Below are 16,710 nucleotides of genomic sequence, written 5' to 3' on the forward strand. Positions count from 1 at the left end.
CTCCTCCTGATTGAGCACGCGCAGTTTCCTCTGGTGGTCGTGGGCCGGGGTCTCCGCAGTGAAGGCCATATGTCTTCCTCGCTGTGCACTTTTCACCTCTCCTTCTTGCGCAGGCGTGGTTGTCCCTTGGCTCTTAATCAAGTCTCAAGATCAGTTCTAGTTGGTCTCTAACATGTTGCAACTTGTTCGTCCAGTAACTCCATTGTATTCAACTAGTGTCCATGACGGTCTCTAACAAGAAGCCCAGCAACTTGTCTAGTGGGGTTCCTATGGTTACCTACTTCAAACCTAACGGTGCCTATGGTTACCTGTTTCAAACTTAACAATCCTATAACTAGATTTACAGACTCTAATACAGAACACAAACTTATCATTTTGTGATTAAATTGATTTTCTTTTAATTTCAAATATTTGTAACAAAGACAGGAGATCACTTACCAATTACCATAATGGGCAAAACAGATTCAACTTGGGGAAAATTAATTTAATTTATTGCCAATTAAAAAATAGAGTAGGATGATGAGAAACAAAATAAAAAATTAAAATAACACCTTTTCCCCCACTCCCCCTTTTTCCCAGGCTCAACTTTGCTCCGTTATTCCCAAATCCCTCTACCTCCCCACCCACCCCACCCCCATTGTTCTTGAGCCTCTGGGGGGGGTTTACAGTTAGTACATAACAATTCCTCTGTGGCACTCCTTCCTCATCAAACTTTTCCCCTGCTCCAGCATGGGTCCTTCCATGGGCTGAAGTCCTTCAGGAAAAAAAAATCTGCCATAGCATGGGTTCTCCATGGGCCACAGTTTCCTTCAGGAAATATCCAGCTGCTCTGACATGGGGTACTCCACAGGCTGCAGTATGGATATCTGCTGCACCATGGTCTCTTCCACAGGCTGCAGGTGAATCTCTGCTCCAGCACCTGGAGCCCTGCCTTCCCCTCCTTCTTCTCTGACCTTAGCATTTCTACAGTTGTTTCTCACTTTTTTTTCCTTCACTCCTCTACTCATCTGGCATTTTTGCCCTTTCTTAAATATGTTTTCACAGAGGTGCCACAGGCTTTGCTGATTAAATCAGCTGTGGCCTGCAGTGGGGCTGTTGTGGAGCTGGCTGGAACCAGCTGTGTTCAGCACGGGGCAGCCCCAAACTCTTCTCACAGAGGCCACCCCTGCAGCCCCCACCGCTGCTACCAAAACCTTGCCATGTGCAACCAATACACACATCTATTAATTTAGCTGATGCCTCTTATTTTAACAAAGCATGGTTTAAATTTATTTTTAAAAGATTTTGAATACAATTTTATTAAGGATATATTTTGTATCTCTCCGCCATTAAGACAGGGCTTTATTTAAGTTCAAAAATGCATAACAAAAAAGTGTTAAAAAACACCCCTAAAGTTATCTAAAAGATTTTCCAAGAATAATTCCTAAGAAAAACATACAAGATACAGGACTAATGTTACTGATTCAGCAGGTGGCAGTCTTCTCTCCACATCTGAAGTAAGTGTTTTAGAATCCTCAAGAAGTACTCTACTGTTAGAGGTAATGTGACAAATCTGACTAACATCAGAGTAACAACAGAGTTATAACCCATTCCCTTGGGAGGGAATGGGTTATAACGAGTCCCTTGGGAGTCGGTCCTGAAGGGCAAAGGAGTCCAGGAAGGCTGGACATGCTTCAAAAGGGAATTGCTAAATATTCAGGAGCAGGCTGTCCCGGTGTGTAGGAAGACAAGCCGTCGGGGAAAAAGACCGGCCTGGTTAAACAGAGAACTTAGGCTAGAACTTAAGGAGAAAAAGAGAGCCTACTTGCTCTGGAAGAAGGGTCGGGTAACTTGGGAGCTCTATAGGGACGTGGCCAGGTCGTGTAGGGAGAAGATTAGAAGGGCCAAAGCTCAATTAGAGCTTGATTTGGCTGCTACAGTCAAAGACAACAAAAAAAGCTTTTACAAATACATCAACAGCAAAAGGAGGGTCAAGGAGAGCCTCCACCACTTGCTGAATGAGGAGGGTAGTGTAGTGTCAGGGGATGAGGAAAAGGCAGAGCTGCTCAATGCCTTCTTTGCCTCGGTCTTTAATGTCAGGACAGGTTGTCCTCAGGAGACTCGGCCCCCAGAGCCTGAAGTTAGGGATGGGGGGGCTGTGTGAACCCCCCGTAATCCAGGAGGAGACGGTTAGTGACCTGCTGTGCCAGTTGGACACCCACAAGGCTATGGGCCCGGATGGGATTCACCCCAGAGTAATGAAGGAACTGGCAAGTGAACTTGCCAAACCACTCTCGATTATCTACCGGCAGTCCTGGTTAACTGGAGAAGTTCCAGCTGACTGGAAATTAGCAAATGTAACGCCCATCTACAAGAAGGGCCGGAAGGATGATCCAGGGAACTATAGGCCTGTCAGCCTGACCTCGGTGCCAGGCAAGGTGATGGAACAGATCATCCTGAGTGCCATTACATGGCACATGCAGGACAATCGGGGCATCGGGGCCAGCCAACATGGATTCATGAAAGGCAGGTCCTGCTTGACCAACCTGGTCTCCTTCTATGACCGAGTGACCCGCTTAGTAGATGAGGGCAGGGCTGTGGCTGTATCTATCTAGACTTCAGTAAGGCATTCGACACTGTCTCCCACAGCATCCTCCTAGACAAACTGGCTGCCCGGGGCTTGGATGGGCGGACTCTTCGATGGGTTAAAAACTGGCTGGATGGCCGAGCCCAGAGAGTGGTGGGGAATGGGGCAAAGTCCAACTGGCGGCCGGTCACTAGCGGTGTTCCCCAGGGCTCAGTTCTGGGGCCGGTGCTGTTCAATATCTTTATAGATGATCTAGACGTAGGGATTGAGTGCACCCTCAGCAAATTTGCAGATGACACCAAGCTGGGTGGGAGTGTCGATCTGCTGGAGGGTAGGAAGGGTCTGCAGAGGGATCTGGACAGGTTGGATAGATGGGCCGAGACCAACGGCATGAGGTTCAACAAGAACAAGTGCCGGGTCTTCCACTTGGGCCGCAACAACCCCATGCAGCACTACAGGCTGGGGGAAGAGTGGTTAGAGACTGGCCTGACAGAAAGAGACCTGGGGGTGCTGATCGACAGCCGGCTAAACATGAGCCAGCAGTGTGCCCAGGTGGCCAAGAAGGCCAATGGCATCCTGGCCTCTATTAGGAACAGTGTAGCCAGCCGGTCTGGGGAAGTGATCGTCCCTCTGTACTCGGCACTGGTGAGGCCGCACCTTGAATCCTGTGTCCAGTTCTGGGCCCCGCACTTCAAGAGAGATGTTGAGGTGTTGGAGCGAGTCCAGAGGAGGGCTGTAGGGGCCTGGACCATGGGAAAGTTTGTCACGGTTTAAAGCTGGGCTGGCTATTAACCAGGTGGCAGATGCTCTCTGTTAACCCTCTCCCCCCCCAAGGGAAAGGGAAAGGGAAAAGGGAGAGAGACTTATGGGTTGGAAAGTTAAAACAGTTTTAATAAACTATAATAATGAAAAAGAGTATAATAACAATAATAATAGAAATAATCAAATATATACAAATATATACAAAACCAAGACTGAGAGCTTGGAAATCCTCCTCAGGCAGAGTTGCTCCCCCCAGTACAGGCAGAGGGGAAAAGGCAGTAGCTCCCCCTGCCATCACACCTGCAGGCTTTTAACTGGAGAATTGGCAAAGCTGGTACCAATCAGTGGGAGACAGGAGGGCCCCTCCCTCCTGGGCCCCACCTCCAGGAGGCAGTGGGTTAGTGATAAACAGGAAAGTGAGAATGACGTGTATGGGATGGAATACCTTGTTGGTCAATCCTGGGTCACCTGCCCCGTCCGCTCCTCCCTGCAGGTGCGACCCCCCTTTGGCTCTTCACTTGTAAGCAGTGAGGAATTTAGCAGTGACCTTGGTTTCTCTAAGACTAATTGGCCTGGTTTGGGCCAAACCAGGACATTCCACCCCTTATTCCATACCATTCACGTCATACTCAGATCACCACTACCTTTTCATTTTCAAATATATATACACATATCACTAGTTTATGATTCATCTCTAAACAAAAAGTTCATCAAGTTCATTTGGTTCAGGATTGTGGGTTTCCATCTGGCTAGCAGTCTCTCTGGCTAGCAGTCTCTCTTTTGTCATGGTTCGTGCCCACGGGTTGCAGGTTAAAGATGTCAGACTCGAGGAGGTTACTTGACGCGACTTGATGAAGCTCCGGTCTCATCACCACTGTCTTAACCTGAAAGACACTTATGCAGCAACAACATACAGTTCAGAATTAAGTATTCTCACCCAGAATCAGATCACCTTCAGGGACACATCGGACTCCACCATCTTGCAACATCACCCACCAAGTACATCCAGGTCCCTGAGCAAAAGCAATCCCACGAATGGGTTTACCTTTGCCCGTTACAGGAAGAATCCAGACAGTTTTTCCCAACAGATTCCTTTCATGCACCACCGGGACTTTATCTCCTTCTACTGTATGTAGAAGGTCTGACTGAGCAGGGCCAGCTCGGTTGATAGATCCCCTGGTGTTAACTAACCAGGTAGCTTGTGCCAGATGTTTATCCCAGTTTTTAAAGGTTCCACCCCCCATTGCTTTCAGGGTAGTTTTTAACAGCCCATTATACCGTTCAATTTTCCCAGAGGCTGGTGCATGATAGGGGATGTGATATACCCATTCGATGCCATGCTCTTTGGCCCAGTTGTCTATGAGACTGTTTTTGAAATGAGTCCCATTGTCCGACTCAATTCTCTCTGGCGTGCCGTGTCGCCACAAGATTTGCTTTTCAAGGCCCAGAATAGTGTTCCGGGCAGTGGCATGGGGCACAGAGTATGTTTCCAGCCATCCGGTGGTCGCCTCCACCATGGTAAGCACATAGCGTTTACCCTGGCGGGTTTGAGGGAGTGTGATGTAGTCAATTTGCCAGGCCTCCCCATATTTATATTTCAACCACCGCCCCCCATACCACAAAGGTTTTAACCGTTTGGCTTGCTTAATTGCGGCGCATGTTTCACAATCATGGATAACCTGTGCAATAGAGTCCATGGTTAAGTCCACCCCTCGGTCACGAGCCCATCTGTATGTTGCATCTCTCCCTTGATGACCTGAAGTGTCATGAGCCCACCGAGCTAAAAATAGTTCACCTTTATGTTCCCAGTCCAAATCTATTTGGAACACTTTAGCAGCTTGATCCGCTTGTTGGTTGTTTCGATGTTCCTCAGTTGCCCGACTTTTAGGTACGTGAGCATCTACATGACGTACCTTCACGACTAGTTTCTCTAGCCGAGCAGCAATATCTTGCCACAATTTAGCAGCCCAAATAGGTTATGTAACAGCATGAGATAGCAAGAAAGCATAAGGATGTGGCTTGCTTAAGTTTATAGTAAGTATCCAATTAGAACAGAAGTGGCACGCAGCCAGATTGTCTACAATACTTGTAGCCAATAGCTTAGTGTGTAACTGTTACATAAGAGAGTATGTAGGTTATAAAAGAGCGTGTTAACCAAAATAAAGAAGCTACTAGAGCACCATATTGGTGTGCTGTAGTTCCTTCCTCACGTGGACCCCAACAGAGGGCGACCAAGCTGGGGAAGGGTCTGGAGGTTATGACCTATGAGGAACGGGGTTGTTTAGCCTGGAGAAGAGGAGGCTCAGAGGTGACCTTATTGCAGTCTACAACTACGTGAAGGGAGGTTGTAGTGAAGTGGGAGTTGGCCTCTTGTCCCGGGCAACTAGCGATAGGACAAGAGGACACAGCCTCAAGCTTTGCCAGGGGAGGTTCAGGTTGGACATTAGGAAGCATTTCTTCTCAGCAAGGGTCATTAGCCATTGGAAGGGGCTGCCCAGGGAGGTGGTGGAGTCACCATCTCTGGAGGGGTTTAAGAAAAGCCTGGACATGGCACTTAGTGCCATGGTCTAGTTGCCATGGTGGTGCCAGGGCAACGGTTGGACTCGATGATCCCTGAGGTCTCTTCCAACCTGCTTGATTCTGTGATTCTGTGTGATTCTCTCACCATGCAATGAAAATGTAAAACTAGTTTGGCTTGATTTGTTTGCACTGGCAAACTCTGTTGAATAGAAATATACTATCTATGCTTGCTTTCCTACCTGAGAACTCTGGTTTATTTAACGCTGTTTTCAAAGGAAATGCAGTTTAAGAATTCTTACCTTTGACTTCACACTTTTATTGTTGATCAACTAACACATTAGACAACATAAACACACTGTGAAAGCATTCTGGCTCTCTGCAATTCTTTACAAGTGTTATATCTTAACCATTGCCACACAATCATTTTATTAATGACATAGTCATCAGCTTGTCCTTAACTACAAAACTAAAGAGTTTGAACTATAATAAAGCCAGTGTGATTGTTTAAGGAAAGAGTTCCTTAATAATCACAAATAACTTAAGATTCTGTAGAAATCCATACAACACTGTTAGGAAGGCCAGCTCATCTTAAAACAAGGTGGAAACAACGGCATTCTATATACTCCAAATCCCTCCGGTTACAACTACACATAGCATGATTTCCTGCAAAAATTGATAAAAATAATTATTTAAATACATACCATATTCTGCCCTAGAGACAGAAGTAATGGCAGATGAAAGGAGCATTATTTTAATGAAATGCTTAAACAGCTTTAATATAAAATGTATATAAAGATATATAAATGCTTAATGTAAAAGGAAGACAGTGTTCATACTGCAAGAGGCACTGGTAAAGCTGGGATTTTTTCAAAAGAAAATAAAACTTTGATTCTCAGCTCCAACTTGATTTCCACACTGGATCTGACAGCCCAAGAGAGGTGAGGCTGCTGCAGGTCCACATCCCCAGGTCTAACCAGTAGCAAGGCTGAAGGTGTATTCCCAGTAGGCATACACGCACAGAGCACACATATATACCACACATATACATGGCCAGCCACACAGATCACAGACAGACACTCAGACCATCCACATGAACACAGACAGCACCAACAGCCTCACTCTGCTCCCCGCTCTGGCTGAGCAGTATGGAGGTCCAGTAGTGAGAATATCTATATGTATAATGTGGATCCCTCCAGAAGCTAGGCTCAGACACTCAGTCTGCCCAGTAGCTGCCCCTGGATCCCAGTCTCCCCAGTTGCTGGCACCTGGACATATGAGCCCCCTAGGCCACAGCCCCACTCCAGTTGCTGGAACTGATCATCTCACACGCACATCCAGAGCTGGCTGGGTCTCCCCTGGTCCCCCAGTAGCCAACTCCCAGTGGTCTCACCCTTAGAGACAAACACACACCCCCCTGGCTCCCAGGCCACTTCACCTACTCACCAGCTAGTCCGGCTTGATCTTTTCCAGCACTCACTTGCACACCTGCACTCACTCCAGCTGTTAGCACCACAGACATATGGGCCTCTGACCCCTGGTCCCACCCCAGTGGCTGACACTTGGCTTCACTCACTCCAGTCTTTCCAGTCACTGGCATGCAGGCCCTCCAACCTGCAGTCCCAGCCCAGTTGCTGGCACCCAGACCCTCACTCACAGAATCCCATAATCAACCAGGTTGGAAGAGCCCTCTGGGATCATCGAGTCCAACCATTGCCCTGACACCACCATGGCAACTAGACCAGGGCACTAAGTGCCATGGCCAGGCTTTTCTTAAACACATCCAGAGATGGTGACTCCACCACCTCCCTGGGCAGCCCCTTCCAATGGCTAATGACCCTTGCTGAGAAGAAATGCTTCCTAATGTCCAACCTGACCCTCCCCTGGCGAAGCTTGAGGCTGTGTCCTCTTGTCCTAGTTGCCTGGGAGAAGAGGCCGACTCCCACTTCACTACAACCTCCCTTCAGGTAAAGTTGCTTGTACCACAGACACATAGGCCGCTTGACCCGAGGTCTCACTCCAGTTGCTGGCAGTGAAGTCCAATCACTCCAGTCTCTCCAATCACTGCCACCACAGCCACACAGGCCCTCTGACACATGGTCTGACTCCAGTTGCTGGCACTCAGCCCCCAATACACGCTCACACGCACACAGAGCACATAGAGAATCCCTCACCCAGGAAAGAGTTAGAAAGGAATTTAATAAGAAGATAGGACAGACTGCACTGATCAGGAGCAGGGTATGACCAAACAAATGCACCAATCAGCACATATTTACATGCAATTGTCCCTTTTATCCCCTTACCACTCTATTTTCCCCACACTTGTTCCTCCCCAAATCACCTAAATCCCTCCCCCTTTCTCACCTTTGGCTCCTCCCCTAAACATACCATAATAAATCCTGTGCAATCCCAAAATGCTCTTCCCCTGCATCCCATAATGTGTCCCATACCTCAAGGCAGCAACCCCTCTCAGTCCGAAAGGTGCTCTAGTGTTGACTCATCTTGATGGGTGTCACATCTGGACAATGGGGCTAAGGGTCTCCTGGGAGAGGCCCAGACAGGGTATCTGTTCCTCCAAGTGCTTAATTCGCATTCTTGCCTGCCCTGGGACCTCTGTGATCCTCTGGGCCTGTGGAGATAGGCCTTTGATAAGGCCCATCACAGAGTTGATAGCTCCTTTGATGAACCTGGGAGGAACTGGGGCAGGGTATTATTATTTGGGCTTCCCCCCTCCCCTTGTATTTCTGGGCTCCTTTGTGGGTGTGCAGACAAGCTTTTATAGAATCATAGAATGGTTTGGGTTGGAAGGGACCTTAAAGATCATCTAGTTCCAACCCCCCTGCCACAGGCAGGGACACCTTCCACCAGACCAGGGTGCTCCAAGCCCCATCCAACCTGGCCTTGAACACTGCCAGGGAGGGGGCAGCCACAGCTTCTCTGGGCAACCTGGGCCAGGCTCTCACCACCCTCACAGCAAAGAATTTCTTCCTAAGATCTCATCTCAATCTCCCCTCTTTCAGTTTAAAACCGTTCCCCCTCGTCCCATCACTCCATGCCCTTGTAAAAAGCCCCTCTCCAGCTTTCCTGTAGGCCCCCTTCAGGTACTGGAAGGTGCTAGAAGGTCTCCCCGGACCCTTCTCTTCTCCAGGCTGAACAGCCCCAACTCTCAGCCTCTCTTCATAGGAGAGGTGCTCCAGCCCTCTGATGATATTCGTGGCCTCCTCTGGACTCACTCCAACAGCTCCACGTCCTCCTTCTGTTGGGGGCCCCAGAGCTGGACGCAGCACTGCAGGGGGGGTCTCACGAGAGCGGAGTAAAGGGGCAGAATCCCCTCCCTTGACCTGCTGGCCACGCTGCTTTTGATGCAGCCCAGGATATGGTTGGCTTTCTGGGCTGCAAGCGCACGTTGCCGGCTCATGTTGAGCTTCTCGTCACCCATCACCCCCAAGTCCTTCTCCTCAGGGCTGCTCTCAATCCATTCTCCGCCCAGCCTGTATTTGTGCTTGGGATTGCCCCGACCCACATGCAGGACCTTGCACTTGACCTTGTTGAACTCCATGTGGTTCGCATGGGCCCAGCTCTCAAACCTGTCAAGGTCCCTCTGGATGGCATCCCTTCCCTCCAGCATGTCAACCACACCACACAGCTTGGTGTCATCAGCAAACTTGCCGAGGGCGCACTCAATCCCACTGTCCATGTGACCAACAAAGATGTTAAACAGGACCGGTCCCAATACCGACCCCTGAGGAACGCCACTCGTCACTGGTCTCCACGTGGACATTGAGCCATTGACCATAACTCTCTGAGTGCGACCACCCAGCCAGTTCTTTATCCACCGAGTGGTCCATCCGTCAAGTCCATGTCGCTCCAATTTAGAGACAAGGATGTCATGCGGGACAGCGTCAAATGCTTTGCACAAGTCCAGGTAGATGACATCAGTCACTCTTATCCACCAATGCTGTAACCCCATCATAAAAGGCCACCAAATTGTCAGCCATGATTTGCCCTTAGAGAAGCCATGTTGGCTGTCACCAATCACCTTCTTGATTTCCATGTGCTTCAGTATAGTTTCCAGGAGGATCTGCTCCATGATCTTGCCAGGCACAGAGGTGAGACTGACTGGCCTGTAGTTCCCCGGGACTTCCTTTTTCCCCTTCTTGAAGATGGGGGTTATGTTTCCCCTTTTCCAGTCAGTGGGAACTTCCCCAGACTGCCACGACTTCTCAAAAATGATGGATAGAGGCTTAGCAACTTCATCCGTCAGTTCCCTCAGGACCTGTGGATGCACCTCATCAGGTCCCATGGACTTGTGCACCTTCAGGTTCCTTAGATGGTCTCGAACCTGATCTTCTCCTACAGTGGGCGGTTCTTCATCCTTCCAGTCCCTGCCTCTGCCTTCTGCGTCTTGGGTGGTGAGGCTGGAGCACTTGCCGGTGAAGACTGAGGCAAAGAAGTCATTGAGCACCTCAGCCTTCTCCATATCCCGGGTAACCAGGTCTCCCGTTTCCTTCCGGAGAGGGCCCACATTTTCCCTAGTCTTCCTTTTATCACTGACATACCTGTCGAAGCATTTCTTGTTGCCCTTGACCTCCCTGGCCAGATTTAATTCTATCAGGGCTTTAGCTTTCCTAACCTGGTCCCTGGCTGCTCGGCCAATTTCCCTGTATTCCTCCCGGGCTACCTGTCCTTGCTTCCACCCTCTGTAGGCTTCCTTCTTGTGCCTGAGTTTATCCAGGAGCTCCTTGTTCATCCATGCAGGCCTCCTGGCGTTTATTGCCTGCCTCCCTCTTGGTTGGGATGCATCGCTCCTGAGCCTGGAGGAGGTGGTCCTTGAATACTAACCAGCTTTCTTGGGCCCCTCTTCCCTCCAGGGCTTTATCCCAAGGGACTCTCCCAAGCAGGTCCCTGAAGAGGCCAAAGTCTGCTCTCCTCAAGTCCAGGGTGGTGAGCTTGCTGCATGCCCTCCTTGCTGCCCTAAGGATCTTGAACTCCACCATTTCATGGTCACTGCAGCCAAGGCTGCCCTTGAGCTTCATGTCCCCCACCAGCCCCTCCTTGTTGGTGAGAACAAGGTCCAGCATGGCACCTCTCCTCGTCGGCTCCTCTGTCACCTGGAGAAGGAAGTTGTCATCCACACATTCCAGGAACCTCCTGGATTGCTTGTGCCCAGCTGCGTTGCCCTTCCAAGAGATATCGGGGTGGTTGAAGTCCCCCATGAGGACCAGGGCCTGTGAACATGAGGCTACTCCTACATGTCTGTAGAGGGACTCATCTGCTTGGTCTTCCTGGTCAGGTGGCCTGTAGCAGACCCCCACTATAATGTCTCCTGTCCCTGCCTTCCCTTTAATCCTGACCCATAAGCTCTCAGTCGGCTCCTCCTCCATCCCCAGGCAGAGCTCCATGCACTCAAACTGGTCATTGACATAGAGGGCAACACCCCCTCCTCGTCTCCCCTGCCTGTCCTTCCTAAAAAGCCTGTATCCCTCCATTCCAAGGCTCCAGTCATCAGAGCCATCCCACCATGTCTCTGTGATGCCAATAAGGTCGTAGCCTTGCAGACATGCGCACGTCTCGAGCTCCTCTTGTTTGTTCCCCGTGCTCCGTGCGTTTGCATAGAGGCATTTCAGTTGGGCCCCGCACAAAGCTGCCTTGCAGCCTGAAATTCCTATCCGTGGCTCTTCTGGCACTCTCCTGCCAACCTGCCATCCTTCTCCAGTCTCTGGGCACCTATTACTGGCCCTGGCATCGGACTGGCTGAATTGGGATGGACTGAGGTTCTCCTCCCCTAGCAACTCTAGTTTAAAGCCCTCTTTCCCAGCTTGGCTAGCCTATGACCCAAGACACTCTTCCCCTTCTCTGACAGATGGACCCCGTCGGCTGCCAGAAGACCGGGTTTCTCAAAACGAGTCCCGTGGTCCAAGTAGCCAAACCCCTGGCTGTCACAGAACCTAGCAGTGTTCATACTGCAAGAGGCACTGGTAAAGCTGGTATTTTTCAAAAGAAAATAAAACTTTGATTCTCAGCTCCAACTTGATTTCTGCACCCAGCTCTTAAGAAAGTTAAGCATATATATTTTCTGTCAATACCTTGCAGGAGAGGAATATATAATTAGTACACCTAAAAAGTTTTCTTCACTCTCATATGGTTATCATCTAATGTAATTTTGATGTATTATGTAAATGGGCACAACTATTCATTCTGCTGTTTAAAAATTATTTCAAGAGATAACCTAGAAGCACTATCATTTCTGTCAGCAAAGTCAGCAGAATGATCCAACTGCATGGAGCTTCCTACACACACACACACACACACCCCCCCCATGGAACAACAGTTAAGATACAAAAAGGACTTTTTAACATGTGGAACTCTTGACTAAACTCTGCCAGGTAAAAATGTTAATTAAAATGAAAAAAAAAATAAAACCCAAAACTACTAAAAAGGTATTTCACACTCCTCAAATGCACTCCTCTGAGGCATGAGTGCTCCTCACATCCATTGGGAATGTCTTGGAAGGACTTGTGTTTATCACCAGGAACACACAATGCTTCTGGGATGTTTCAAAAGCAACATACTGAAGAAGAGATGCAATATATAGTCAAAACCAAAAATTGTTTCTGAAGTTGGAAAAATCAATCTGTTAGAATAAAAATTATGTCTGTGTAGAAAGCCGTCTATGCAGTATTTGAGCTCTTCAAAGCAGGGCTTGATGAGGAAATTACCTGATTCACAGGTCTTATGCTGGTCCTTTTTCTTGGGACACATTTCATCTTGATAAATGTATTCAAAGAAGGAGCCTGAAGGGAATATGGAAGTTTGGGGGCTACTTGAGGGTTTTCGTTTCTTTGTTTTCTTTTTAAAAAATATGCATTCTGTTTCATCTGGTAGATGTCAGTCTTTCTAATCCTATGTCCTGGTTTGGCCTAAACCAGGCCAATTTTCCTTTCAGTGATTTTTACTTTCAGCTAAGTCTCCTCTAAGTAACTGCACTTTCTGAAAGTAACTGCATGTTTTGCAGACAGTGTCTGCCTCCAGGACTGATAACGCTCGAAGTTTGTAGTTATCGCTGAGGCACCGGTAGGGATGTTGTGCAGAAAGGCTCTTGCTGTACTTAGTCTTAGAGAAACCAAGGTCACTGCTGAATTCCTCACTGCTTACAAGTGAAGAGCCGCAGGGGGGTCGCACCTGCAGGGAGGAGCGGACAGGGCAGGTGACCCAAAATTGACCAACGAAGGTATTCCACCCCATACACGTCATTCTCAGTATAAAGCGGGGGGATCACGAGGGTCTCGCTCTCTTTCTGCTATGGCCGGTGTCCAAGGAGGACTCTGTCTGTTTTCCTGCTGCCCCCGATCCCGATCCGTGCATCCCTGAATCCAGTTCCCGTCCGTCGCTGGGCCCAGCCTGGGCCTTCCCGGAGCCTGCCCTGCAGTGCCGGGGGTGACGTGACCGACATCGGGGGAGCTTGATCTTGGTTTTGTATATATTTGTATATATTTGATTATTTCTATTATTATTATACTCTTTTTCATTATTATAGTTCATTAAAACTGTTTTAACTTTCCAACCCGGAAGTCTCTCTCCCTTTTCCCTTTCCCTTTGGGGTGGTGGGAGGGTTAACAGAGAGCGTCTGCCACAGGTTTAATAGCTGGCCCAGCTTTAAACTGTGACACATAAAAAAATCAATCTTAAAGTAGTTAATCTTAAAAAGAATTATGAAGAAATATTAATTAAAAAAAAAACCTTCTTTGTCAACTGTACCAATTAAGTTCATAACTGATGATCTATTAACCAGGAAATGCCTACCTTCCCCATCCAGCCAAGCTAATGGAATTATTCCTTCAAGGCTGGAATCTAATTTCCAAGGATACTAAAGCATTAAAATATGTGGGCTAAGGATCAACTCTTGAAGGGAAATGTAGCAGCATGGACATCAAAGGAAAGATTCTGGAGCAGAGCAGCTTCTTCTGTTTCAAAAATTTGTGTACCTCATCTGAATAGCCTTTTTTTAACCCTCATAAGAAAATGATGTGCTGTCCATTAAATCTATTTGTGCTGGCTCCTTGCTATTTTGCCAATTGTACAATAACTACATATTTTGGGATGAAACAGCTGTTGAGTTACTTCAATCAATTACTTCACACCATGTCTCTAGAAAGGAAGCAATTTGCAGACCAAGAGACTAGAGCTATAGTTAAAAAACTAGAGGTCTCTGCAATCCAGAGATCCAGGAAAAGGCTAGCTGCACACGAGGTCCTACATTTTAGAGATGAAGGCAACAAAGCTTTGAAGGCTGTACTCAACATGGACCACAAAGACATGGAAACCACAGTGCATCTTGTAAGTGAGAAAGACCAGCAGAGGGCTTCTGGAACTTACTGATCTGTGAATCAGTTCTATGAAATTTAAACTAGACACAATGCATCACAAAAGCATTAGAAATGCTTAAGACAAACATCTCTAAATTATCTAATATCAGAGTGATTTCATGATAACCAGCTTAAATTTTCTTTTTCTTAATTTTGTTCCATTACTCTTAGTCACTTTCCCTGCTCAGATTATATATGCTTACTTCTGTGTAGGGTCCTGCACCTAGGGAGGAATAACCCCATGCACCAGTACAGGTTGGGGGCTGATCTACTGGGAAGCAGCTCTGCAGAGAAGGACCTGGGAGTCCTGGTGGACAAGTTCCCCATGAGCCAACAATGTGCCCTTGTGGCCAGGAAGGCTAATAGTATCCTGGGGTGCATTAGGAAGAGTGTGGCCAGCAGGTCAAGGGAGGTTCTCCTGCCCCTCTACACAGCCCTGGTGAGGCCACACCTGGAGTCCTGTGTGCAGTTCTGGGCCCCCCAGTTCAAGAAAGACAAGGAACTACTGGAGAGAGTCCAGCAGAGGGTACGGAGATGATCAGAGGACTGGAGCATCTCTCTTATGAGGAGAGGCTGAGGGAGCTGGGGCTGTTCAGCTGGAGAAGAGCAGACTGAGGGGGGATCTTATCAACACTTACAAATACCTTAGGGGTGGGTGTCAAGGGGAGGGGGCCAGACTCTTCTCAGTGGTGCCCAGCGACAGGACAATGGGCAACGGGCACAAACTGAAACATGGGAAGTTCCATCTGAATATGAGGAGGAACTTCTTTACTGTGAGGGTGCCAGAGCCCTGGCACAGGCTGCCCAGGGAGGGGGGGAGTCTCCTTCTCTGGAGATATTCAAAACCTGCCTGGACACAACCCTGTGCAACGTGCTCTGGGTGACCCTGCTTTGGCAGGGAGTTGGACTAGATGATCTCCAGAGGTCCCTTCCAACCCTAACCATTCTGTGATTCTGTGATTCTTTTATGCTCCAATAGTCAGTTTTAAAGCTACTCTTAACTATTTCATCTTTTTAAAAATCCACCCAAACTGTTCTGGCAGCTACAGACTGTCAGAGCTGAGAGGGCATTGAGCCCAGACAGCCATGTTCTTTCAGGAGTGACCAAAACAATATAAATTTCCTCCTATGCCACCTGGATATCTCCTAAAACTGAAGCATTCCTGCAACTAATTCACTGCAATAGGGCAGTTGCTTCTCAACAGGCATGAGTCAGAAAAGTACAAAGACAGATGGAAAATCGTAACTTTCATAGTATCATAAATTATTTGTCTAGAAGACTTTTTTTGGACTTCTCTCATCTGCTGTTCTCTCATTTTCATCCTGTATGCCATTAATAATTTTCTAACAACTACAGCTGACTCACATGGGGTAAAGAGGTGGGGGGTAGAGCTATTATTTTGTGGCTTACAGCCCACAAAGTGCTGCTTTTACCACTTGCCATTTAACTTGTGTCTTAGACTATTTCCTCCAAGTTGTATTAGTGAATGGTTTTCTCGATCTGAACCTCATTTTATGACTCAGACCAAATATCAGTTTTTTCCAGGTTTCTCTGTATTAGTGATAACTGCCTTTTGTTCCAACATACAACCATTTACAAACATTACCAGCATAGTCTTTGCCCCTCTGCATCGCTAATGAGTGGGATAAACAAGCTCACAGCTCTGTGAGAAACCTAACAGACACCTCATACCAATCCAATATATTATTAACTATCTCTACCTCGTACTCATCATCTTTTGGCTCATCTCAGTCTGAATTTGAAAGCTGTGATATACTCTCAGATTGCATTAGTTCAGATCTGACATTTTCTCTATAGTCCAAGTTGTAATTAGTTTTAAGAGAAACATGTCAAGACACTACATTCAATATTTTCCTGAAATCCAAATGTCACAGAAGTTAAACTCAATTACTCATTTTGCAAATATATCCTAAAATGAAAATGAGCAAAATAAATCCTGCACAGTGTATTATTTGACAGCTGTTTTGTAAAAGGCAAGACTGTACTCTCCATGATTTTTTTTTCTCTTTTTTTTACATTGCTTTACTAAAGAGAAAAAACAATTGTCAAAAACATACTTTAATATAAACATAAATCAATACTACCAGAAGTTTTACCCCTTTTACCTAGCTGTTATGTGAATTTTCCATGATATCTACCTAAAACAACCCTCCTGTTCTCTTCCTTTGCTCTCCCACCTCCAAAATATCATCACTAGCATATAATTCTATTATCTTTTGGAGGAGTGTGGTGGGTTAACCTTGGCTGGCTGACAGATGCCTAACAAGCCACTCCCTCACTTCCCCTCCTCAACAGGACAGGGGAAGAAAATAAAATGAAAAAGCTCGTGGGTCGAGATGAGGACAGGGAGATCGCTTACCAATTACCGTCATGGGCGAACCAGATGCAACTTAGGGAAAGTTAATTGAATTCATTGCCAATTAAAAATAAAGTCAGATGGTGAGAAACAAAGACAAAACTAAAACCAACTTCCTCCC

The 16,710-nt window shown here is 47.3% G+C and overlaps 1 protein-coding gene across 17 annotated transcripts in view; it reads right to left on the minus strand.

Moving 5' to 3' along the window:
* The window catches only part of LOC137677132 (single-stranded DNA-binding protein 2-like), a 205,831-nt gene that overhangs the window by 159,245 nt on the left and 29,876 nt on the right, over nucleotides 1-16,710 (minus strand). The window lies entirely within an intron of this gene.

The sequence above is a fragment of the Nyctibius grandis genome (genome assembly GCF_013368605.1).
Source record: "Nyctibius grandis isolate bNycGra1 chromosome W unlocalized genomic scaffold, bNycGra1.pri SUPER_W_unloc_1, whole genome shotgun sequence".
NCBI lineage: Eukaryota > Metazoa > Chordata > Aves > Nyctibiiformes > Nyctibiidae > Nyctibius > Nyctibius grandis.